Source organism: Pinus tabuliformis, chromosome 1_2 (assembly GCF_031772625.1).
Source record: "Pinus tabuliformis cultivar Carrire ecotype Pingquan chromosome 1_2, CPIR1, whole genome shotgun sequence".
Lineage (NCBI taxonomy): Eukaryota > Viridiplantae > Streptophyta > Pinopsida > Pinales > Pinaceae > Pinus > Pinus tabuliformis.
In genome coordinates this window covers 1,332,700,495-1,332,725,847 of record NC_142298.1, presented here as the reverse complement: position 1 = coordinate 1,332,725,847, position 25,353 = coordinate 1,332,700,495, and the positions used below count along the sequence as shown (strand labels likewise).

The 25,353-nt window shown below is 36.2% G+C and overlaps 1 pseudogene; it reads left to right on the top strand.

Moving 5' to 3' along the window:
- The first annotated feature begins 5,121 nt into the window (after nt 1-5,121).
- LOC149211118 (protein VASCULATURE COMPLEXITY AND CONNECTIVITY-like) lies at nt 5,122-5,771 on the top strand (annotated as a pseudogene).
- Nucleotides 5,772-25,353: the final 19,582 nt, after the last annotated feature.

Genomic DNA, 25,353 nt, shown 5'->3' with positions numbered 1-25,353 from the left:
TCATCAATATGGCCAATCAAATTATTCAGGGAACTCCAGTACACAAGTTGTCTTGTAGCTAGAGACTTGCAGCTTGTTTACAACACATTGAGCATTGGCTTGCAACCAATAGGGCAATCACCTTCAAACACATCAAGAGAAATGGCAACAAAGTGGCCGACCTCTTAGCCAATTTAGGGGTGGCTAGTGATCGAACTCTATACACAGGTTCGCTCGATATTATAAAATATTCCAAACACCAATAGGAATATATCACATTGGTGCAAATTGATGTAGCACCCACGGATGCGGGTGGCAGATGAGAATTCAATGTGGATACGATGTCGGCCTGGCAGGTGGCCGAGCCACATGGTAGTCCGCGCCTTCCCTTTTGGGAATTTAAGGCATGCCTCTGCCCCTCGACCGACAACATTAACTCATTGTGCGGATCGAGACATCCCCTGTAAGCATAAAAATATGGAGCCAAGCCCTCTGCAATCCTCCATTCTGCCTCTCAATTGCTCTTTCCACCCTACTGCAGCAGAGCCAAGCTCTCGAACCGCAACAGGTAGGCGTTGCAGACTTCTCTGCTACATCGACCTAAGCAATGGTCACCACTTCTCCCAGTCAATTCACTGCACCCTGCAAATTGAGGCCTCGGCCCCTGCCTCTAGCCCTGACTTGATTCCCCCTGTTCTTTACAGTATCACCTCTGTTGCTCTCTCCCCGCTCCCTGCCACTTCGGCTCACTTCTCGCTGCAACATCCCACTCAGAGAAATATGCGTCGTCGTCATCGCATGAGATGCAGGCGTGGTGGTAGCAGGGGCAAAGCCATCTGCCCCCCTTCACTGCCTCCCTCAGCTTCGACTTCCCCTTCGGCTTCCCTACCCCCCAGCCCTTCCTCTTCCCGCTTCCATGACAGATATTTGGATACGTGTAGCGGAAGAGGACAAGCTAGCCTCAGTGAGGTTCGTTGCACTGACGTAGTCACCCAGCCTACCAATCTTACTGCTACTACCCAGTACGCTCAATTCTGTTTTCTCTGTTCCATGGATAGACCGTTAATCATTTCCATCGTCTTAGTGGACTTTAGGGAGGTAGTTGGCTCATGCATGGATCCAGGCCTCAACCTTGCGAAGAACCAGCTCCCTCTGCCGCACGAAAATGTTCAGCAGGAGCTGAGCTCAAGCCATCCGCAGAAAGCCAAGGACCATCCGTCCACCAGCAGACCAGAGACATCGAGAGGCAATGCCACCAGCAAAGCCAAAGGCATTCAAGTTGAAGACAGAGAGCCGCAGGACAACACGAGTGGCAGGTAAGTAGAGGATACTGATTCAGATGACTATGGGTGTCCGATCGTGGAAGAGAAGCCACCATCTTAAGACACCTAGCAGTTGCATGCCACAGCTCATGTGTCAAGCTTGGTCTTTTGAGTTTTGTTTTTTTTTTTTTTTTTAATCTTTTTACAGTGGTTAATTTTGGCAGTCTTTTTTGAATTTACCATGGCAATAAATTTTGAGTTCTGGGATTGTAGCCCCCACGTGGGTAGTACCCATCTTTATCTTGTTCTCAGACTGGTTTCCCCATCTGGGGCAGTCTCGATTTTAAGTCTTCTTGTTTAAAATGGTCTTATGGCTAACCTATACCTGCAGAGGCCGAGGCCTCACTGTACATTATGTTTCCATTAATAGATTTAGTTTTACATAGAAAAAAAAATTGGGGAAAAGTGGCAAGAATGAAGCACCATATGTTGTTGATGTTACAAAGCTGGTTAAACAAATTATGTCTTTTTTTCCGAAGCACAATGCTTATAATTTTTATAAAAAAATTAATTTATTTATAAGCATTTTATTGCTCTCGGGCTTTTAGGCAGAGCAATTCTTAAGTTTAAAATTATTGGGCTCGAGGCCCAGTTTCCAACTCTACTTTTCCAACTCATAAACCAAGCACCAAATCCAACAAAGGTTAGTGCCCATATAAGGCACCAAGAGAGGAGCCCATGAAAGACCCAATATAAGTGTAGAACGCGTCGAGTGTGCACATGTACAAGGTATATTATAAACTGTGTATTATCTTGTCGTCGCACAAATGTGGGATATATCCCATATTTGCATAACAAAAAACAGCAAGTGCTTTGTAAAGGAAGTCACCTCTTGTTATGAATATAATTCATATAAAAATAATAAATATAAATATAAATATAAATAGAATAATAATTAATAATTAATTAACTAATGGTTAGTTAGTTAGTAATGAAGAGGCATGTCTTAGAGACATGACCATTCATGAAAGGGAACCTACCTAGGGTATATAAGCAGGCCCTCATTCTCATGTGTAATCATCTCATATCTCATATCAATTTTTATACAATATTAAATCTACAATTACATGTCTTACAATGGACATTTACTTCTTTGAACTATTTTAAAGATTTTCGTTGTGTCTATGACGTTTGGTCGTTACATTGGTATCAGAGCTACGTTAGCAGATCTCGGCCTTTGGCCATTAACTTGTTGTCGCAACTAAAATGTTTCGCTACACGAGTTGGAGTTTCTTCATTTTTGGTTAGGCCCTTGGCCACTTACAAAAAAAACGAGTTAAAAAAAAGGGATTTGGAAAAAATATTATAAAATAAAAGAATCGATTTTATTTATTTATTTAATCAAAATAATAATAATGCCTTTGGCCATTGACATTTCGATGATTCTAGTAAAAAATAAAATAGTCCGATGTAAATTTTGAAGGACAACATTCATATATATAAAAATGTTCTACATTATTGATAAAAAGTGCATGATAAATTCAAAAGGGAATATTTCCAAATATCTTTAAAACTATATGTAAGAGAAGAAAGAGTAGATAAGATTATCTTGATTCTTCATTAAGTGGTTTACAAGCTTGTGATTTTAGCAACCCATGGTAATTTCCCATTGTATTTTCAAGGTAAAAGAAGAACAAAAGGAAGGCAAAATCTCTTTATGTGGATGGTAACTTTTACTTTTTACATGGAGAAAATTAACCCAGTCAAAGACACATAAGTGGATATATATTTTATATTATACCCCAAAGATGTGAATATCCGCGTTTCACTAGGGTTGTAAATTTTCAAAAAGAAAAAGAAAAAAGAGTATAATTATATATAGAAAAAAAAAAGTTTATAAAAACAAAAAAACAAAAAAAATTAAAAAAAGGAAAAAAAAAAGTTAAAAAAATAATAAAACAAAGAACAGAATTTAAGAGGAAAAAAACAATTGTTGAGCATATATATATATATATATTACCAAAGAAGGTTATCAAGTCAATAAAAATGGAGCCCATTTCAAAAATAATGAAGGAAGTAGTCAATATGAGTCCCACACAACAATCACTATTTTGGACTAAATGTCCAAGTTGTCTAAAATAAATTGGATATACATATATTAAAAAAGTATAATTTACGTTGTTCAAGGTGTGGAAGATATTTAGTATAGAAGAACATTAAGACAATGAGCAGATGCAAATAAAATAATTAAAGGAAAAAATCACAAAACTTCAACAAAAGAACAAAACATCAAAGAAGAAATATAAAGATCTTGAAGATCAGTTTCATGAAAAATCAATAGAAAACAACAAAGAAATTTGGCGTCTAAGGGACCACAATGAGAAATTGCTTTCACAGATAAAAAAGCCCTAGGTTAAGAAACAAAGACTAAAACAAGAAAAGGAAAGTTCTGATAAGGAACTAAAGGAGAATCTATTAGAAAAACAAAAACAAAATTTGTGCCTAAAAATCCTTAATAAAAACTTATTAGAGTGCATATAATTTTTTAAAGATGAAGAGAAAGATACTAAGGACAAACTCAATGATCCAAAAAATGACAAACTTTCACGTCTAAGGAATCATAACCAAGCCTTACTTATACAAATAAAAAAGCTTAAAAGTGACAATGAATCACTAAATGACATGTTAGAGCAACTTTAAGTAGTATCGAAGCCTCCAATTGTTTTAGTCCAAGTTGAAGATAAAGAAACAAATATCGATCTAGTCAAAATCATAACTGAAGCAAAGGATAAACCCACTGAAGTGAAGATACATGTAGAAGTTGTAGCTCAAACGATGGACATTCCAAATGATAATTTAGTAGCAACTCAACAACAACAATGCCTTCAGGAAATTAGGAAACAACCACTAACATGATAAGGGAAGTTCCAACTAGAAGAACTATTTATTGACATTTGAATCACAAGAGTAGAGTTTCCGATCAATCTATGTACCAGTATCACTCAGAACATAAACAACAAATTTATGTTCTCAAGAATACTTAATTTTGTAGAATCCAGTCCTATGATAACTATTCATCACAAATTTCCAGAGATCAGAAGGTTCCATAGCATATTAATCTAGGATGGTCTGATCCATTCTCAGTACGACAATTTTGTCTATCACTAAGAGCATCATATAATATTGTATCAACAAAGATGAAAATTCAGAGAAGAGAAGTTATTCTCAATAAGCTTTGAGGACAAAGCTTCTTGAAGAGAGAGGCAATGTTATGAATATAATTTATATAAAAATAATAAATATAAGTATAAATATAAATATAATAAATAATAATTAATTAACTAATGGTTAGTTAGTTAGTAATGAAGAGGCATGTATTAGAGACATGAGAATTCATGAAAGGGCACCTGCCTAGGGTATATAAGTAGACCCTCATTCTCATTTGTTATCATCTCATATCTCATATCAATTCTTATACAATATTCAATATACAGTTACATGTTTTACAATGGATATTTACGTCTTTGAAGTATTTTAAATATTTTCCCTGTGTATACAACTTTTGGTCATTACACCTGCCTTCAACAAAAAGAGTGAGTATGTTGTGGATGCGGTCAACAACTCATCTGTGACAGTAATATAATTAACATGATTTTCACATTTCATATTCTATTATTATGATTGGAGGGAGGAAAGTTTGTGACATGTTCTTCTCTAGCATTCCATTATGCCACATGGGAATCTTCATTGCATTTATGGATGCAAATAAAGGAAGGAAAAAAGTAAAACATATGATATCAAGTTGTTGCAACATCCATATTTTTTAAGGTGGAAAAGGCCTAGTGAGAACACACACTCAAAATTGTATCAAAAGATAAAGAAATCAATGTAGTGGATATGCATTATGATGGTAATTTTGGGTTGAGAAGATTTTTTATTGGGGATTGCAGTTGAGGCAGTGCACACAAAGGTTGATCAAGTGGAAATGACTCAGAGTGGGGAATGCATAGATACTAGTAATATCCCTTTTAGTATGGGAGTGATAGTGACATTGACTCTTATGATGGCTCAAATTATTCTAAATGTTGCAGCTGGTTGTCTCTGTTGTAGAACTCACGTCCATTACCAGTCGCCTTTGAGTACGAATATTTCCATCACATGTTTTTTCCTTACCTGGATTACTTTTTATAATTGCCTTTTACCTACTTTTGGCTGGAGTTACTCTCAATGATGAACACAATGAAGAAAGTAATTTTTCTAGTGAATGCTTTGTCAAAATTGGTGTCTTTGCTGCAGGGGTGGTGTTGTATTTGGTCGTTGTTACCTTTGGTATTGTATCATCTTCCGTCAAGATCTCATCTTCTTAGATGCATCGGAATCGAGGTATTAATATGATACAGCCACATTATGGTTCATCAAATACCGAACCTATTTTTGTACCTGAAATACCATGAGAATCCTCAATATCACAATGGCTTGGAGAAAATGGTCCCACTAATAGGAGAATTATAAAATTCATTTTGGAAGTGATAGCACTGCAAAATCAGAGAGGTATTTTAGCATTGGTGTAAATCTTGTATAGGGATCACATTTATTTGCTTCTGATGAGGAACTTAAGAGAATATAAAGTGAATAAAGGCATTTGAAGGATGAAGCGACAAGGAAATTTTCAATACTATGAGATTAAAGCAATGAAAGTAACCAAAGATGGCCAAATTGGATAGATCAACGTAGCAGGAAGCTTAAGTCAATAAAGGAATACAAATACATGGAAACAACTATTTTGTAATCTTAATGATCTAATCGTTTAACTAAATTTGCAGCGCTTCAGAAAAGAAATTGAAATAAAAGATCTATTGACTAAAATTTTATCTCTAAAGTGATGTTTTTCATCGCAACAAATTACAATTGTTGAGCTTGATATGAAGATAAGGGTTATGGAAAAGGAGCTTCTGCTTAAGTTGTCATGGAAATATGAGTCTACTATTTCCAGTGACCCAAATTGTGATAGAATTGACATATCTCTTAGGTATTTTTGATGATGAAGAAGGTGTTGGTGAGAATGTTGTTTAATAAAATGTTCATTTTCTTGCACCACGTGATGGATGACACTCAAACAGTGATTTACAAGCCGAATCGTTTCATTCTCAATCATTGGTTGGCACTACTCATGATGTCTAGAGTTTTGATTTTGAGAGAAACCTGTAGTCTAGAAAGAAGTGTGAAAGGCATGGGTAAGATGGATGTTTGATTGTTGGATTTTTAATAGGGCCTGATGTTATAGAGGACGAAGCCAGACTACCACCCGAGTGATGAGAAAATGGGTTTGGTTAAACATTCCAATATCATTTCTTATAATTTCAGTGTTTCAATATTTGTCATTGGAGGTAGAAATTCATAGGCGGCATCGAACTATATGTCAACCATCATATCTTTCATATCTCCAAAGAAGAAAATTATCCCCTCATGATCCAATTTTTCTTTTCTTTCATGTGATAAAATGAAATGGAAGAGCACTAGTTTATTGAGAAAATTAAAAGCATTTACCTTTTTCGATCCAGTTTATAATTTCTGGCAGTTAAACAAATCGACAATTCACATGCTTCATGCTCCAAATTAGAAAATTGCGATGACTTGATGTGACTGAACTTTAAAAAAAAGGAGGGTTAAAGTAGAATTTCAATCCCGCCAATATCTAAATCAAATACCATCATTGATTGCAACACACTTACCTCATTTTTCAAAACCATTATTGAGGGGTGTCACAAGAGAATATTTGTTTTGGTAAAACTAGTTATGGTTTTTTCTAACATGGATGCCATAACAACCTGGGACCTCATGCACCATCAACCACCACAAGAGCCAATGGGCTCTCCACCTAATTTTTAATGTGATCATAACAATAATCTCGGGTCCATAGTTGATTGTTCACACTGAGGAAACATTGTTTATAATAGTTCTAAAGCCCAAAGGAAAACATTCTAAAGGAAATATCTTTTACATTTTCAAATAAGAAAGGATATAAATTAATATAATATATAAAATATTAAACCCTAAAAGTATGTTAATATAGGATAAGCTCTAATACATTAAAAAGAAATAATTGTCACCTATGAAAATAGGCAACTATATAAATATTTATAAATAAGTTCCATAACTGATTCAAGAACAGTTTGACTATGATAGAAATAAAAGTATAGAATCAACATTTTGTAAGGGTTTAGAGCCAAATAATTAGACTTTGATGTAATTAATAAATCCCTCTAAAATTCATCGATGAAAACTAGTTTGATTTTGGAATTGAGATAAGTTTTAAAGTGTTATTTTTTTCTTTTGTGTGCTAATTTTTCGAAGTGTATTTTTCTTCTGCCGGAAGGGTGTATGTAGCAGTAGCATTTTAAGTTTTTTGGATTTGTCTATGTAACCATAGGTTTCATATGGCACCTATAAGTATAATAATAGAACCTTAATGGGTGCTCCATCCTTTTAGAAATTCATTCCATTTTCTCTCTTTTTCCATTAATTTCATCTCAGACTTTGAAACTTGAATTCCAATTGGCTTGTTGGGTTGTGTTATATTATTTCCACGACTGGCCCACATAGTTAACCAGGGGGTTAGAGGTGGGGGGGGTGCGGGGGGGCAGAGACCCCCCTTCATTGCGTTGAGGGGGGGGCAGAGACCCCCCTTCATTGCGCTGATTGCATAGAGGGGGGGTCGCAGGGGGTTTGAGGGGTGTAGGTAACCCCCCTCTATGGGGTCTGGGGCAGTGCCTTGGAAAATTTTGGTTTTGGACCCTATATTAGGTTGGGCGGACCTACCTATGGTTTTGTGCATGATTTTCGCACATGGTTTTGGACGCGATGGTTTTCGGTCCATGGTTCTGGACGTGATGGTTTTCGTTACATGGTATTGGATGCTTTGGCATGTATAAATATGTGTTGTAACATTGAAAGGAAAATAATGAAAAATCAAGCTGGTAGTCCTGGTTTTGGGATCCAGGGGAAAATCTCTGTGTATATGTGTTTTATGTGTTATGCTCTCGCATTGCTTATTTTCTATGTTTTAGAATTCGTATGCAGGTAATTTCTATACGGGATTAAAACCTACATGGCTCAAGTTTTAGATTTTCTCTTTCTAAACTACTTCTTTTCATATTAAATATTTTAAAGCTTGCAACCCTCAATGGTCTAGCAACATTGGTTGTAAGAGGAAAGTTTTTGAACAAGAATATTCGTTGCAGTTCTTGTAATGTCTCTCTCTCTCCAACCAATCTTTAAAAGTTCTTACCAATCTTGTAGATGTTCTGGGCACTGGTTCCTTTGTAGCCAAGAACTATCTTCAAGGTAACAATAGGATATACAAACACAAATGAGTAATAAGGCTTCAATGCATGACACTTATAGGAAAAACAACAACATACCACGGAATGACTTGACCGTTGGTGATTAAATGTGACAACTTAACCAAATCAGGCTTCATTTGGATATTGACGACAACCAAGAAACTGATCCCCATGACATGACACATATGACCCCAAAAGGAAATTCCAAAAAGAAAAATTCAATGAAAATTACTTTAATGCTTTAAAGTAGAAATTAAATCACAAAAAATAACTATTATGGGGAAAATGACTTAATGGCTGAAAAGACTAGCATTAAATGGTTGAATAAATGTCATAAATGACAACATAAACCTCTCGAACCACAATGGGTTGCAGTGGGTCGCAAATAATAAATAAGATAGACAACACACACAACTAGACTGACTAACTAACTGATGCAAGTGACTCAATCCTAAACCTAACTTGTGCCCCATTACAGAGAGCGAAAAACCAAAGTGACTTTAGTGACCATAACAGGGTTTCAAGTGTGCACCATTCACCCAACCAGGAAAAATAAATCCATCAAGTTGTGTGATCTTAACAATTCCAAAATCTCTTATTTCCGCAACAAAGAAAGGACCCAACCAATGAATTTGCAATTTTTAAAGATGTTTAAGGTATTTAATGTCATAGAGAATCACTTGGTCTCCCACAAAAAAAAATAAAAAATAAAAAATTCCTTTTAATATGTCTATCAAGCCAATCTTTTTGTCTTCCTTCTCAATGCTTGGATGGAAAACTTCAAGAAAATAGTGCTCATCCAATTCCCACAATTCTTGCAAACGTTTTAGAATAAGTTCATCATTAGACATTTTGGTGGCTTGCACAATGAATAAATTCAGAACAATAAATTTAGTAGGTACCACTACTTCTTTTCTATATACAAGCTGAAAGGGAGTATACTTATGCAGGAACTTGACAGTAGTACGATAGGACCATAGTGTAGTACGAACTCTCTCACCCTAGTCATCTATGTTAGCAGATCATACTTTAGAGAGTCCCTTCTCCAAAATATTTTTAAAGGCTTCAAAAGTTCCATTTTCCTCGAGATGATATGGGTTACTCTTATGGTGTTGAATCATAAACTCCTACAGTAATGTAGCAACAATTTCCTTGATAAAGTGTCACCCTTGATCACTTGTGAGATTCCTTGGACAGCCAAAACCTTGTAATAATATTCTCAAATATGAACCTAGAAGCAGTACTTGTAGTAAAATCCTTAACGGGACCTGCCTCGACCCAGCATGTCAAATAATCAGTTGCAGTAATAATGTAGTGAGAGTTTGAGTGTCACACAGGAGGATATACTGGCTCAACAAAAACAACAATGCACTTCTCAAAGGCTTCAAGGGATCTGAATGGATGCAATGGAAGTTCATCCCGATGGGAAAGTCTCCAAACCCTCTAGCATACATCACAATTCCTAACGAATTCATTGGCATATTTGAAAAGAGTCAGCCACCATAGTCCATCTTGTAGCACTTTCCTTGTAGTTTCTTTCCCTGTAGCATTGAACTGTTTTTGTATGATTAGTTTTTCTGTGCTAATAATAGTTACAAATTTATAAATATGTGCTTGCTTATTTCTCCTTGTGCTGAGGTTTCATTAGTTGTTTGTGCATACAATCTGGTAAATTTCCTTAAGTTTTAAAAGACATTCATGATAAAAATATCTTCAGAATGAAACACTAAACATCAAACATGTACAGTGCAGCAAACCATCAAAGAGACACATTAACACAGTGTTATGATGAAAGAGTTCACCCCTCCTCGGCTATATCTCCTTGGTCTAGCTTCCATGGCTTAGGCCTCTATATTAGCTCAAAGCCGAAAAAAATTTGTCTACAAAGCTATATGGCTCCTAATACCTACACCAATGTGTTCAGAGGATCCAAATTAGCCAAAAATGACTATTATATCTCTGAAAACTGACTCTCGCTGATCTAGGCATGACCTCCTTCCCTGTTGGCCCTAGGCTTCCCTGAATTTCCCTGTGGCAAAATCACCTGTAGAAGTTGTCTATTGCCTCTACAACCTGTACCAATGAGTTAAGAAGGTCCAAATTAGCCAAGAACACCTCTTTATGAGCTCAATTTAGTCGAAAATTGCTGAAGATATGCTTCATTCAATTTTCCCTAGGAAATCCCGCTAAAACTGGAGAAGACTCCAGTTAGCACCGTCAATTTGAAAATTCCGCCGAAATTGGAGTGCCTCCAAAACTGTCGCCATCTTAATTTAAGGATTAACTAGTGCTAAACAATATTAGTGGTGCTAATCATGCTTATATGTTTAGCGTTGGCCCTTGGTCATAGCCTTTGGGTCATATGGTGAGGGAGCTCGCCCGTGGGGCTGGCTCCCTTCGCTCCACTGTCGGCATTAAATATCATATCGTGGCCAATGTTTTCAAATCCTGCCACTTGGTCCAACAGTAAAACAATGGAGTTGAGAGGGGGAGGTCACAGGTTCGACCCGCCCTTCGCCCATCCCTTAATACATTTTGCCATACGAATACATTCGGACTTTGGACTTTGATATAATTCTTATTTATATATAATGTTTAATATTTAATATATATATATATATATATATATATATATATATATATATATATATATATATATATATATATAGATAGATATATTAAACAAAAAACAATTTCCACATAATATTCACCATGAACCCATAATTCCACATTGGAGGACATTGGGAAATTTCACCTTCACACAACCAAACTGGCTAATCCTGAAGTGACACTTATCACAACCTCATTGGTAAAAAATTGAAGAAGATTTCCATCATGCTAACTATACTGCCATGTCATCGTTTGTCATGTTCTGCAATTTTTTTAGTTGTTTAGGAAAACAAACAACGAGCCTTTTCTCCTTCATCCAGACTCGGTTTTCAGGGAAATGAATTGTGCTACGATCGTCTTGACAAGACAGATGAAGTTGTACATGTTTTGAGCCAATCTGAGAGCTTTGAAATTTGAGCTAAATATTGAGCACCTGATCATTTCTCCCCACTAGAAGCCTTTTGGACCCCAAAAGATCACTATTATCTGGCAAGTAGATGACGGTACAACCCCCTAACCTTTCCAAGCTTAATCCAATTGGATTTTGACGAATTTGTTTCCTTGAGCTCCTCTCTAAGGAAATCAACATTCACTTGCCTTAAGGACCCTGTTCTTCTGTCACAGATGGCATCTTGTTGAAACTGATTCAAAAATTCTGTAGGAATGCATTCAGAATGTGAAATCTGAACATTCTCTCCTTGTTCAAAAACTTGAAGCCTCTTTTTGCAAAACTGACACCAACTTGCATCGTCGACTTGAAACCTGTGATTGACATAATACCTGTACTTGTCTTTGCCCTTTTCAAGCTGATCTTGCACTGTTTGTTGCACCATTTTTAGTCATTCATAGAAACTCATGGTTTTGTCCATGTTGCCATCAAAAGAAACATCCTTCTTACCAAGACGACATAACAAAATATAATGCAAATGGATGACAAATTTCACTATTTGGTTTACATGACTCAAACCTGATTGTACATCTTGAAAGTATGAAATTTTCTGAACATAACTTTCATGTAAAACATAATGACGCCTGAATAAAACAGTTACATAACCAATAGGCCTAAAAGGCATAACAATGAACTTGTTGCTTATACCTCTTTTGTACCTTCGAACCAAGTGAAATTTTTGACAAGTATTCATCCAATGAAAGTGCATGGATCGCTGCAACTTAATCTTTACACCATGGAAATCTTTTGAATGAAATAAGATGGTGAAGTTGCTTGCATAAACCTGAAACTCAAATGAACCTTTCAAGTTTGAAGGAGCATAAAAAATTATTGAATTGATCTTTTCATTTGAAGCAACACATGCCTCTTGTTGTTTGCCTCCCCATTGTAAGAATTTGCACACACATGAAAATGCATCCCAAGGAGCTTTGAAAGAAGAAATGTAAAAAAAAACTCTCCTCCAACATTGGGATGCTCCCAACAAACTTCTTATCAAAATGACGATCTTGGGCATTGACCAATCAACAATGGTATCCAACTTGGAGAGGTTTGCCTTCAACTTACCTCCTCCAATATCATGGACCAAATGCGTCAACGAAATGAAACCCAACTTGTACTTTGATATCTTCAAAACATCAAATAATTTTCCTTCATAGATGACATGTGCATAAGAAAGCTTTCTAAACATGTTTACATTACCCAAGTGAACAATTTCTTCATGAAAGGACTCTTTTTTGCCATAATTCAAATACATGTATGTAATAGAAGTGCTACAAAGAACATACAACATTAAAAGCCATACAAACAATTCTTGTTTGGTGTTATGTATATTCTTGCACTGACCTCTTTTTACAACTTTGCTTTCGCAAAAACTACTCTTTTTGTCCTCTTTCTTGAAATGCTTACTATTCTTCTTTGGCACCATAACCATCAGTGCACAACATGGTGTAAGGGATGATTGAATGAGCTCATTTTTCAACAAAATTTTGCATTGCATTGGTGTCTCTACACTTTGCAATTTTGTCAACCCTTGCATGCTAACATCACAAAGGGAAACCTCTTGCTACAAAGATATTTCATGTGAAGTTTCTTTCTCCTTGAAGGTTGATTCTTTCATAACTTGAAATACTTCATCACTCTGATGAAATGAACCAGCCAAATCAAAATTGAAACTTGCATTACATGCAATGACATTTTCATAATAAATATCATCATTTGTCTTGAAAATGAGAAGTACTAAACTTTTACTTGAATTCACTAGCCTTTTTCCTGCCCTGCATTAACAATTGATACGTTTAACTTTTTGTGATGTGCTCTCACTATATACTCCACACCATACTTGAACAAGTGATACTTGCTTTCATGGAGGTAAGGGACTGCTTTCCGGTCATACAAATATGGACTACCCAACACCACACCTGAAATATCAAGCAGTATCACATATAACTCTAGTTCATCAACAAAATTTGAAGTGATTGCAAACTTAAAACAAAAATTTTCTTGTAACCTGTAAATTGGTGTCTCTTGTTATCCATCCCAAAGGGTATGGTTTATGGTGAGGTATAGTTTCAATATTCAGTCTGTTGACTAAGTCTTCAGAGATTACACTTGTGACCCACTATCGAAGAGTGTGTCAATCTTGGTGTGTTAGATATGACCCTAACATGAAATAACTCAATTCGTCTCTTTTCATATGTAGTAGTAGTGTTACAGTTTTGTCAACTAATGCTTTCAATATCTTGTTTTCCTTTGATTCCCATGATAGTGATTTTGTTTTCATCACCTGATTCAAAACCTAAATCTTCTTGAGTGATAGAAGTGGTTTTCTGTTTCCCTTTATTGTTGAATTTATTTGGTCTCATTTCTGGATGGAGTTTCCAATAATGATCCTCATTATGTCCCTCTTTTGAATAATGTTCACAGATAACTTTATCCCCTTCTTTCTTCACACTTTCACTTTTCTTCCCTCTCCATTTTCCTCCTTTCTCTTTCTCCTTACCCTTAGGTGGCTTTTTATCACTACTCTCTTCCTGAATGTTCTTTCCTATAGATTCAAGATGTGTGGCTTGCACACATACTTCATCCAAATTATTTGGATTGAACATAAGAATAGTGTGTTTAAGATAGGAATGTAAACCCCAAATGTATTTCAGTAGTGTGTCTTGGGAATTCAAATTCACTCCTAATAACAAAGCCCTTTTCCTAAACTCCTGTGTATAATCTTGGATTGTTTGGCCTTTAAGCTGCCTAAAATTCTGCCAACTCATAATGGCTTTTTTCATATAGGCTAAAGGATAAAACTGTCTTTTAATTACAAAAACAAATTCAACCCAAGTGATGGATATCTTACCATGGATTCTCATTTCCTCTTGAGTCTTTGCTTCCCACCAAACTAATGCAACTCCTTCTAGCCTCAATGAAGCCAACTGGATCTTTATGTCATCTTCTTGAAGGTTCTGAATTCTGTAGTATACCTCCAACTGTCGAATCCAATTGGCCAACTTTTCTGCATTCACCTCTCCATTGTACATGGGAAGTTCAAATTTTATGTCCAATTTCAGTAATGGAGTCTTTCCTTTTGGGGTTTTGGAATGAGTATGGGCAGTTTCAATGGTGGTAGTGGAAGATGATGATGTGTGAGATGATGGAGATGATTAGGAAGATGATGAGGATGGTGGCGATGGAGGTGGCTTTCCACCATTCCCTTCAGAATCCTTCTTCTCATCGTTTTTGTCCTCTGATCTTCTTTATCCATGTGGAGGTTTAAAACTCTCTCCAACCATTCAAGTGTTACTATCTTCATAGAGGACTTTAACCATCTCAGTCAAAGTATAGAAAGCTTTCTTGAATTCTTCCTCTTCTGAAGAGGGACTTTCAGGCTTTCTTTCTCTAGACATAATGGCTATGGATTCATGTTCAGAAATTTGTACTGATTGTACCTTTTGAATCTCAATTGAAGGAAAATCTTGAGGAGTTTCAAGTGCAGCTGGAATTGGAAATTTGGGTGGTGGAGATGGTGGCCTTATGGCTCTCCTTCTTCTGGGCATTACCTCAAGAGTTGCAACCAATAACTTCCCTTTTCTTTTCTGCAACTTTAACCTTGTAAGCATCACAATTTTGTAACCATTAAAATACTAATTGCACAAACTCAAGCAATCAAGAAATTCAACCTTTGCTCTGATACCAACTTGAACTGTTTTTGTATGATTAGTTGTGTTGTTCTAATAACAATTACAGATTTATAAATATGTGCTTTCTTATTTCTCCTTATGTTGAGGTTTCATTAGTTGTTTGTAGATACAATTTGGTAAATTTCCTTAAGTTTTAAAAGCCATTCATGAGAAAAATAGCTTCAGAAAGAAATATTGAACAACAATCATGTACAGTGCAGCAAACCATCAAAGAGACACATTAATACATTGTTTTGATGAAGGAGTTCACCCCTCCTAGGCTACATATCCTTGGTCTAGCTTCCATGGCTTGGGCCTTTGTATTAGCTCAATATGGAAAAAAATATTTTTTACAAAGCTTTATGGCTCCTCATACCTACACCAATGTGTTCATAGGACCGAAATTAGTTAAAAATGACAATTAGATCTCTGAAAACTGACATTGGCTGATCTATGGATGACCTTCTTCCCTAGTGGCCCTAGGCTTCCCTAAACTTACCTATGGAAAAATCACCTATAGATGTCTTCTATTGCCTCTGTAACCTATACCAATGAGTTTAGAATGTCCAAATTAGCCAAGAACACCTCTTTCTAAGCTCAATTTGGTCGAAAATTTCTCAAGATATGCTTCATTCAAGGTTTCCCTAGGAAACCCCACTAAAACTGGAGAAGATTGCAGTTAGCACTGCTAATTTGGAAATTCCGCTGAAATTGGCATGCCTCCAAACCTACCGCCATCTTAATTTACAGATTAATTAGTGCTAAACAAGATTAGTGGTGCTAATCATGCTTATCCATTTAGCGCTGGCCCTTGGTCATAGCCTTGGGGTCATATGGTGAGGGAGCTGGCCCACGGGGTTGGATCCCTTCGCTCTGCTGTTGTCACCACTGTTGGCATTAACTAACATATCGTGGCCATTGTTTTCAAATCTCGCCACTTGGTCCAGTGGTAAAGCAATGGAGTTGGGAGAGGGAGTTCACGGGTTTGACCCACCCTCCACTCATCCCTTAATACATTTTGCCATACAAATACATTCGAACTTTGGACTTTGATATAATTTGGATTTATATATATGTGGATTTATAAAAAGTTTGATATTTAATACTTAGTATAATATATATATATATATAGAATCCCGAAAAAAAGGATATGTATGGCGCAGAAAATAAATCCACTTGGTTTTAGACTTGGTGTAACTCAAAATGAGCGTTCCCATTGGTTCACACAACAAAGGAATTATTCCAAAGATCTCCGAGAAGATCAAAAAATACGTACTTGCATTGAAAACTATGTACGAACGCATATAAAGAGCTCCTCGAATTATGGAGGAATTGCACGTGTAGAGATTCACAGAAAGATCGATTTGATTAAGGTCAAAATCTATATTGGATTTCCCAACTTGTTGTTAATAGAAGGTAGGGGTCAAGGAATTGAAAAATTAAGAAACGATGTACTAAATATGCTCGATTCTGTGGACCGAAAACTTCACATTGCTATAGAAAAAGTTGCGAAACCCTATAGAAAACCTAATATTCTTGCAGAGTATATTGCCCTACAACTAGAGAAGAGAGTTCCATTCAGAAAAACAATGAAGAAAGCTATTGAACTGGCTGAACGGGAAGAGGTAGAAGGTATTCAGATCCAAATTGCAGGACGTCTCGATGGAAAGGAAATTGCCCGGGTCGAATGGGACAGGGGAGGTAGGGTTCCCCTACAGACAATTCGGGCTAGGATTGATTATTGTTATTATCCGGTTAAAACCATCTATGGAGTTTTAGGGATAAAAATTTGGATTTTAGAAGAGTAGGAATAATTGGTCTTTTTTTTCCAATCTGCCCGATCATGGATCATCAATTCTATTAGATCGAATAGAAATTAGATTTACCATTTTGGAACCGTGCTATGCTTAGTGTGCGACTCGTTGGAATCGAGCTTTTCATTCTTTTCCGAAGTTATGTTATGGAGAACTTGAAATAAGAACGGATTGGTCTCTATAAATAAACTAGAGACTAACTCATTGCTTCATATTGCCAAGATCCAATAACTATGGGTAGATACTATCACCTCGTAAATACTTTCTTCCAGGAGAGAAAAAATGATATTTTGATCTCTCGTGAAGCGAGAAAGGTGTTTGGTAATGCGGAAAAAGAAGAAAAAGGAGAAATATTCTCCCAATATTGTATGGTTCATTAACTACCCTCCAAAAAGCAGTGTGATAAAGCATAAGAATCATCCTGATTCATTCAAGCAAGATTGAAGGAATTCAGTTTATGAAGGAGAAAGAGCTTCGGGTCGATGGAAACTAAGGAAATTGATTCCGTAACAGATTAAAAGAAAGCTCCATTGCGGAGGGAAGACCTGGGCATTTAGATAGAAGCTATGGAACGATGGAACCTATGACTGCATAAGATCATATAGGAATCTTAATCATTCATTGGATAGGATGGCGAAATAAACCAAAAACCAATTAATCTCATTGGAGTCTATAGGTAAGTCGACCCCATGGAGCAAATACTAGAAGAGTAAATATTCGCCTGTGAAATTCTTTATTAAGACATTGGATGGAAATTTAAGAGTTATTTGTCCTGTAAATTAGATTCTATATACAATATGTGTAATGCATAGATATAGACTCATTTATCTACACATTGATTATTCACGAGGAGCCGGATGAGAAGAAACTTTCATGTCCGGCTCTGGATTAGAGATGGGATCAAAATACTATTAACCATCGACTATAACCCAAAAAGAACAAAATTTCGTAAACAACATAGGGGAAGAATGAAAGGAGTATCTTACCGCGGCAATCGCATTTGTTTCGGTAGATTCGCTCTTCAAGCACTTGAACCCGCTTGGATCACATCTGGGCAGATAGAAGCCGGACGAAGAACGATTAATCGTTATGCCCGTCATGGCAGAAAAATATGGGTACGTATATTTCCCGACAAACCTATTACAATGAGACCTGCAGAAACACATATGGGTTCCGGGAAAGGATCTCCCGAATATTGGGTATCTGTCATCAGACCAGGTCGAATACTTTATGAAATGGGTGGAGTATCCAAAACCGTCGCTAGAGCAGCTGCTAGAATAGCTGCATACAAAATGCCTATACGTACTCAATTTGTTACTACTTAACCCAACCCATCCATACAGAATCAAAGAGTTATTTCTGGTGGAAGAAGATTACTAGTTCGTAAGAACTCTTCCTTTTTTTTCATGTTATCTGCCGAGGTAAAAAATATTTTGGAGGAAAAATGATTCAGTCTCAAACTTATTTGAATATAGCGGATAACAGTGGAGCCCGAAAAATAATGTGTATTCGAGTTCTAGGAGCAAGTAATCGTAAATGCGCTCATATAGGTGATGTTATCATTGCTATAATTAAAGAAGCAGTACCTAACATGCCCCTGGAAAAATCGGAAGTAGTTAGAGCCGTAGTTATACGCACCTGTAAAGAATTTGAACGTGACAATGGAATGATGATACGATCTGATGACAATGCAGCCGTTGTCATTGATCAGGAAGGAAATCCAAAAGGAACTCGAGTTTTTGGTCCGGTTGCTCAGGAATTGAGACAATTGAATTTCACGAAAATAGTTTCATTGGCTCCCGAAGTATTATAAGTACTGATAGATCTTGTAAGAATCTTTGACTTAAGGTTCATCAAATGGTACATGGATCAATTAAATTCATTGCACCTCAGGCATATTCCTCAAAGAAGATCGAACATGCCTTTTATATCGAGACCAGGAATTCCTAAGAATTCGTTCGTCATGGGTAATGATACTATTACCAATCTAATTACTTCTATAAGAAACGCTGACATGGTAGAAAAAGGAACGGTTCGAGTAACAGCTACTAATATTACCAAGAACATTGGAAGGATCCTTTTACGAGAAGGTTTTATAGAAGATGTTAGGGAACATCAGGAAGGCCAAAAATATTTTTTGATATCGACTTCAAAATATCGGAGAAGGAAGAAAAGGACATATATGACCACGTCAAAGCGTACCAGCAAACCTGGTTTGAGAATTTATTCTAATTATCGAGAAATTCCAAAAGTTCTAGGTGGAATGGGGATCGTAATTCTTTCTACTTCCCAAGGAATTTTGACGGATCGAGAAGCTCGACAGAAAAAAATTGGAGGAGAAATTTTATGTTATGTATGGTAATTAATCCAAATGTTGTCCAAAAATATTTATTCTGTAAGATATCCCCATAGTATGAAAAGTCGTAGCAAGTCGAGACACCATTCATCTTCATCCAAGCACGTTAGTCAAGTTTTTGAATCAAAAGAGGAGGAGATTCGATGAAGAAACAGAATCTGATCCATGCGGAAGGTTTGGTTACTGAATCACTCCCCAACGGTATGTTTCGAGTTCTGATAGATAATGGATGTCAGATTCTGACTCATATTTCGGGTAGGATTCGACGTAATTCCGTACGAATACTACCAGGAGATAGGGTCAAGGTCGAATTAAGTGCTTATGATTTAACCAAAGGACGTATAATATATAGACTTAGCAACAAATCTTCAAACGATTGAATCACCTTTTGAACATCCGATAGGGATCGAGAATCACAGATGAAACAGACTCTCTGTCTCAGGAAACAAAATGTAATATGAGCAAATTGGAGGGTCACAAATATGAAAATTCGTGCTTCTATTCGTAGAATTTGTGGCAAATGTCGACCAATTCATAGACGGAAATGAGTTATGATAATTTGTTCTAATCCGAGACATAAGCAAAAACAGGGGTAATCCTCTTCTATATCAATTAACGGATCTAGTGGTAAAATAGATTTCGATATGCATTTTTCGAACTGAACTCATAATGATTAATATGTCAAAAACTATAAAAAGAATTGGTTCACGTAGGAATGAACATCGAGTACTCAAAGGAGTTATTTACGTTCAAGCAAGTTTTAACAATACCATAGTGACTGCTACAGATGTACGGGGACAAGTTCTTTCTTGGTCTTCCGCTGGTGCCTGTGGATTCAAAGGTACAAGGAGAGGTACACCATTTGCTACCCAGACTGCAACAGAAAATGTTATTCGTGCATTAATGGATCGGGGTATGGAACGAGTAGAAGTTATGATAAGTGGCCCTGGTCGAGGGAGAGATACAACATTAATAACCATTCGTAGAAGTGGCATACTATTAAGTTTTGTACGTGACGTAACCCCTATGCCACATAATGGATGTAGACCTCCCAAAAAGAGACGTGTGTAAGAATTGAATGAATTTCAAGAGAAAGAAATGATTTAATGATCTGATCAAATATTCTTGGTATGATTCGAGATGAAATCTCAGTCTCTATTCAGACACTACGATGGAAATGCATCGAATCCAGAGCATACAATAAGCGTCTTCATTATGGCCGTTTTGCTCTATCCCCGCTCCGCAAAGGTCGAGCCGATACAATAGGCATCGCAATGCGAAGAGATTTACAAATACATTCGAACTTTGGACTTTGATATAATTTGGATTTATATATATGTGGATTTATAAAAAGTTTGATATTTAATACTTAGTATAATATATATATATATATATATATATATATATAGATATATTAAAAAAACAATTTCCACGTAATATTCACTATGAACCCATAATTCCACCTTCGAGGACATTGGGCAATTTCACCATCACACAACCAAATTGGCGAATCCTGAAGTGACACTTGTCACAACCTTATTGGGAAAAAACTGAATAAGATTCCCATCATGCTGACTGTACTGCCATGTCATCATTATGTCTTGTTCTACAATTTTTTTATTTGTTTAGGAAAATGAACAACAGGCATTTTCTCCTTCAGTCAGACTTGGTTTTCAATGAAAGGAATTGCGTTGCGATCATCTTAACAAGATGGACGCAGTCGTACATGTTTCGAGCCAATATGAGAACTTTTAATTTTGAGCTAAACACTGAGCACCTGATCAAACAAGACCTTCTACAACACCACAATGACATTCCCATAAAGCAACATCTCTCTCATGGTCAAGAATACATCTGCGCAGGATATGGTCGAGTCCCATATTATACAATTAGCCTGCAATTAAATGGTAATCTACAACACACACCACCAAATGCTTCTTTTATGTAGTAGTATAGTCATCTGGGCACTTACCAGCCACCAAAAATATTGCAATATCCTTAAGATAATTTGGCACAACTTCAATCCTAAATAAATCGGCATTAGGAAATTGATCATCAAGTGATTGTATTGCTTCTCCAGACTCCAAGCGAGAAAGGTGATCTGGTCCCACATTAGCACGACTTGGATTGACAACAACTTCAAACGAAAATTCTTGAAACAAAAGAAACCATCTATAGATTATTTCTTCATGAAAAATTTTGTTAACAAGGTACTTCAGTGTAGAGTTATCAATGAAGAACTTGAAAATACCCCCAAGTAGATAATTCTTGAAATTTTGAAGTGAATATATCATGGCTAGAGCCTCCCACTCAATTGTTTTATAATTTATTTCAGCATTGGAAAATTTTCTACTAGAAAAATACATTAGGTGATAAAGATTACCTTTACCAATTTGCACCAAAATAACATCAAAAACAATACCAGATGCATCAATGTGTACATGAAATTATTTGGCCCAATCTAGATATTCTTTCAAAGTGTTGAAAATAGCATGACATTCTTCAGTCTATACAAACTTTTCAGCCTTCTTCAACAACCTCTCCAATGGTGCAGTTATTAAAGCATAAATGCAAATAAATCTTCTATAATACCCCATATGTCCCAATGTATATTGTAACTATTTGACACTTGTAGGTGGCAGCGTATTTAGGATCACTATGACTTTAGCAGGGTCAACACACACACCATCTTTGCAAAAAATATGGCCAAGAAAAGCACCAAAAGGCACAACAAAAATACATTTCTTCCCATTCAATGAAATATTCAATTGTCTGCAGTGATCAAACTTAACCCGCAATGAACTATAACATTTCTTCAAAATGATATAGACTATCCAATCATCCATGTAGACCTCAAGAAACTTATGAATATATTCCCTAAAAGTAGCAATAACAATCCTAGAGAAGACAACTGGAGCATTCTTAAGACCGAATGACATGACATGATAAGGATATGAACCCCATTCAGTGGTAAAAATGGTTTTCTTTTTATCCTCCTCAACAATGTGAACTTGATGATATCCAAAAAATCCATTTGTAAAAGAGTAAGCTTCCTAGCTTGTAACATTATCTAATACTCCATTGCTAAAGGGAGTAGGAAATAGATACTAGACGCAAGAATTATTAAGACTTCAATAGTCTACATAGACTCTAATGTCATTTGAATATTTTTTTGTCCTAGATGACAATAGTACTGATCCATTTAGCTTCATCAAATACAAATATGAAACCTGCAGCCAACATTTTATCCATCTTTTTATTAACATTTTATTTGACCTGCGGATTCAAATGGTAGGGTCGATGTTTGACTAGCCTCACATCATATTCAAAACAATTTTCATCTCTCCCAATAATCACCAATAGTGGCTAATTTGGGTTGTTCTTCACTTATGATATTGTACTTCTAAAACTTTAAGGGTTTCAGATGCAAAGAATCTTTGATAGGATCGTCTATGATACTTCTTTGACCTTCAGACTCCTTGAATGTAAGATGCCTTAATTCCTCCAAGTTGTCTTCTTCAGGTTCCTTATTGATTTTGCAGCAAGTGACAACTTCATGGAATCCAAATTCACATAGATGTCTGCGATCTTCATAGATTTTAAGTTCAACAACAAGATTTCTAGTGGGGAATAGTACTCTATTAATTGATTTCAAATACTAAACTATATTTGCATCCTCATCTAAGAAGGAGAAATCACTGCAAAACTTAGTCAACACCTGCCAATTAGTTGTCTTCATTTTTATTTCTTCTTTTAGATATTGGGCTTGTGAAAATGTCCCCAATGTGTGAATGAACTAATGCACCCATAATTCAATAGGAAGTCCAAGTTTTGTCCAAACTGCATTACTGGTCTAAAAATGCTTCTAAGGGCTAGTACAACCCCCATATACAAGAATATCATCTAAATTCTTCTTAGGAACAGTAAATCGACACAACATAACATACTTAATTGAGTCTTAGTTTTGAGACTAGTTACAATGGGCTCCCCACCATCTCGCAGGTCTTGCTTGCAAAGAAATTTCCATCAAAGGAATCTTTTGCATTTCTTCAATATTTGAATTAAATTCTTTAATAAATTCAACAAAAAATCCTATACCATTGAAAGTAGGTTGATCCCTTACCTCTGTACCAATTTAACAATCACAACGAATAATTGTGCAACATCTAGAGTGCAGTTCATGTTCTCTTTATTTCCAATCGTCCAACACAACATTTGAACCAACTTTTGTATATTGAACACTCCTCTAGATAAGAGGACAATATGTTGTAGGATTTATATAGTACTCCCTCTTTCCTATAGTAAGATGATATAGTTGATCTGAAATATTAGGTTCTTCTACATCATTAAAAGGATTTGTAAACTTTAGACCTTGATAAGGATCCAATGGTTGTATACCTCCAATGCCATCTACTTCAAAGGTCATGGTATCTTGCTTAAGATCGATAACAACATAATTTTCAAATGCCTAGTTTAATCCCAATAAGGTTGGATAAGGATCTTTATCACCCATAATATATCAATGTCTTTAAAATATGCATATGTTTTCCATCCAACAATATCAACTTCGACATCTTCTATGTGACCAATGGGAATAATGAAATACTAATTAGTTATGCATAGACGAATAGTGGAAAACACCAACTTGGGTTTTCCCAATGCCTCCCAAGTTTTTCTCAGCAAGATATTTAAATATGATCTGAAATATAACATAGTATCTTTGATCTAGTACCATGCAATTTGGGAATCAATGCAAAAATCCCTTCCTTTTATCCTCTTGTTATGGTAGACACATCTGGAATGAAATTCAGGCAAATTAGCAAAAATATGCCTTTCTAAAAATTCTTCATCTTTGACAACAATTTTAATATTTTTACGCAATTGGCCAGATAATTTCTCATCACTCATAATATGCAGAAACAACTTAAGGCACTCCATCATAGGATGAGATGTCTCTTGTGAATATCGACGACTCTTCAACTATCCATTTTCTTGTTGTTCTTCTCATGGGGTGTAAGAAGAAACCAACTGCTTAAATATTTCCGTAACATCCTTGTATTACTCCTTTTGCTACGTGGGGTCATAATAATTCTTTAGAGATGCATGCCTTATTATGGTAGGTTGCTAAGGTACCTCCTTATTCGCTCCAGTTAGCTTCCCCTCTCTAGTGATAATATTAATATTTGGTTGAAGGACTAGTTCATGTTCTCTAGGTTTTGCATTGATTAAATTAGTGCCCCTTTTCCTGTTGTGTTCCTCCCAGCGAGCAATCAGCTCAGGAAAATATTCAATAGCTTGCGTATATACCTAGAAGTGGGAACATGAGGGCCTCCTTAGTAATGGAAAATCACGAGCAACATCGCCCTCTTGATCACAATTATAGTATTTGATTAGGCCTCTTTCTCCAGATCTCCCCCCTCTTAAGCCAACTCCTCCTCGTCCTTGAGGAGCTTCATTAACCCAAATTGCATTCCAATCCAAGCGATAGACAAGAGCATCCAAAGCTTTGCATTAGTTGGTATGGTGTGTCAAGGACCCACAAAACTCGCAAAACATATTGTTTGGAACATTGGAATACTTTTGCAAAATAGAAAAAAGGTGTGACAAATATCACAATATTAATTAGAGGATGTACCTTGATGATTGGGAAATGCACGATACTGATTATGTCCTTGATAAGGAACACTTGTGGATACTGGTGTGACTCTGGCAATAGATCTTAGCGGTGGCTGAGGTGGTCCCATAGGCATAGTAGAAGGGCCTACACTATGCAACCTTTTGCATTCAGTGGCGTGATGCTCTTCAACATGGAAATTAGTGCACCAAACCCATGGACGAAGAGGTTTTACACTATGCATATCCTTCAATCT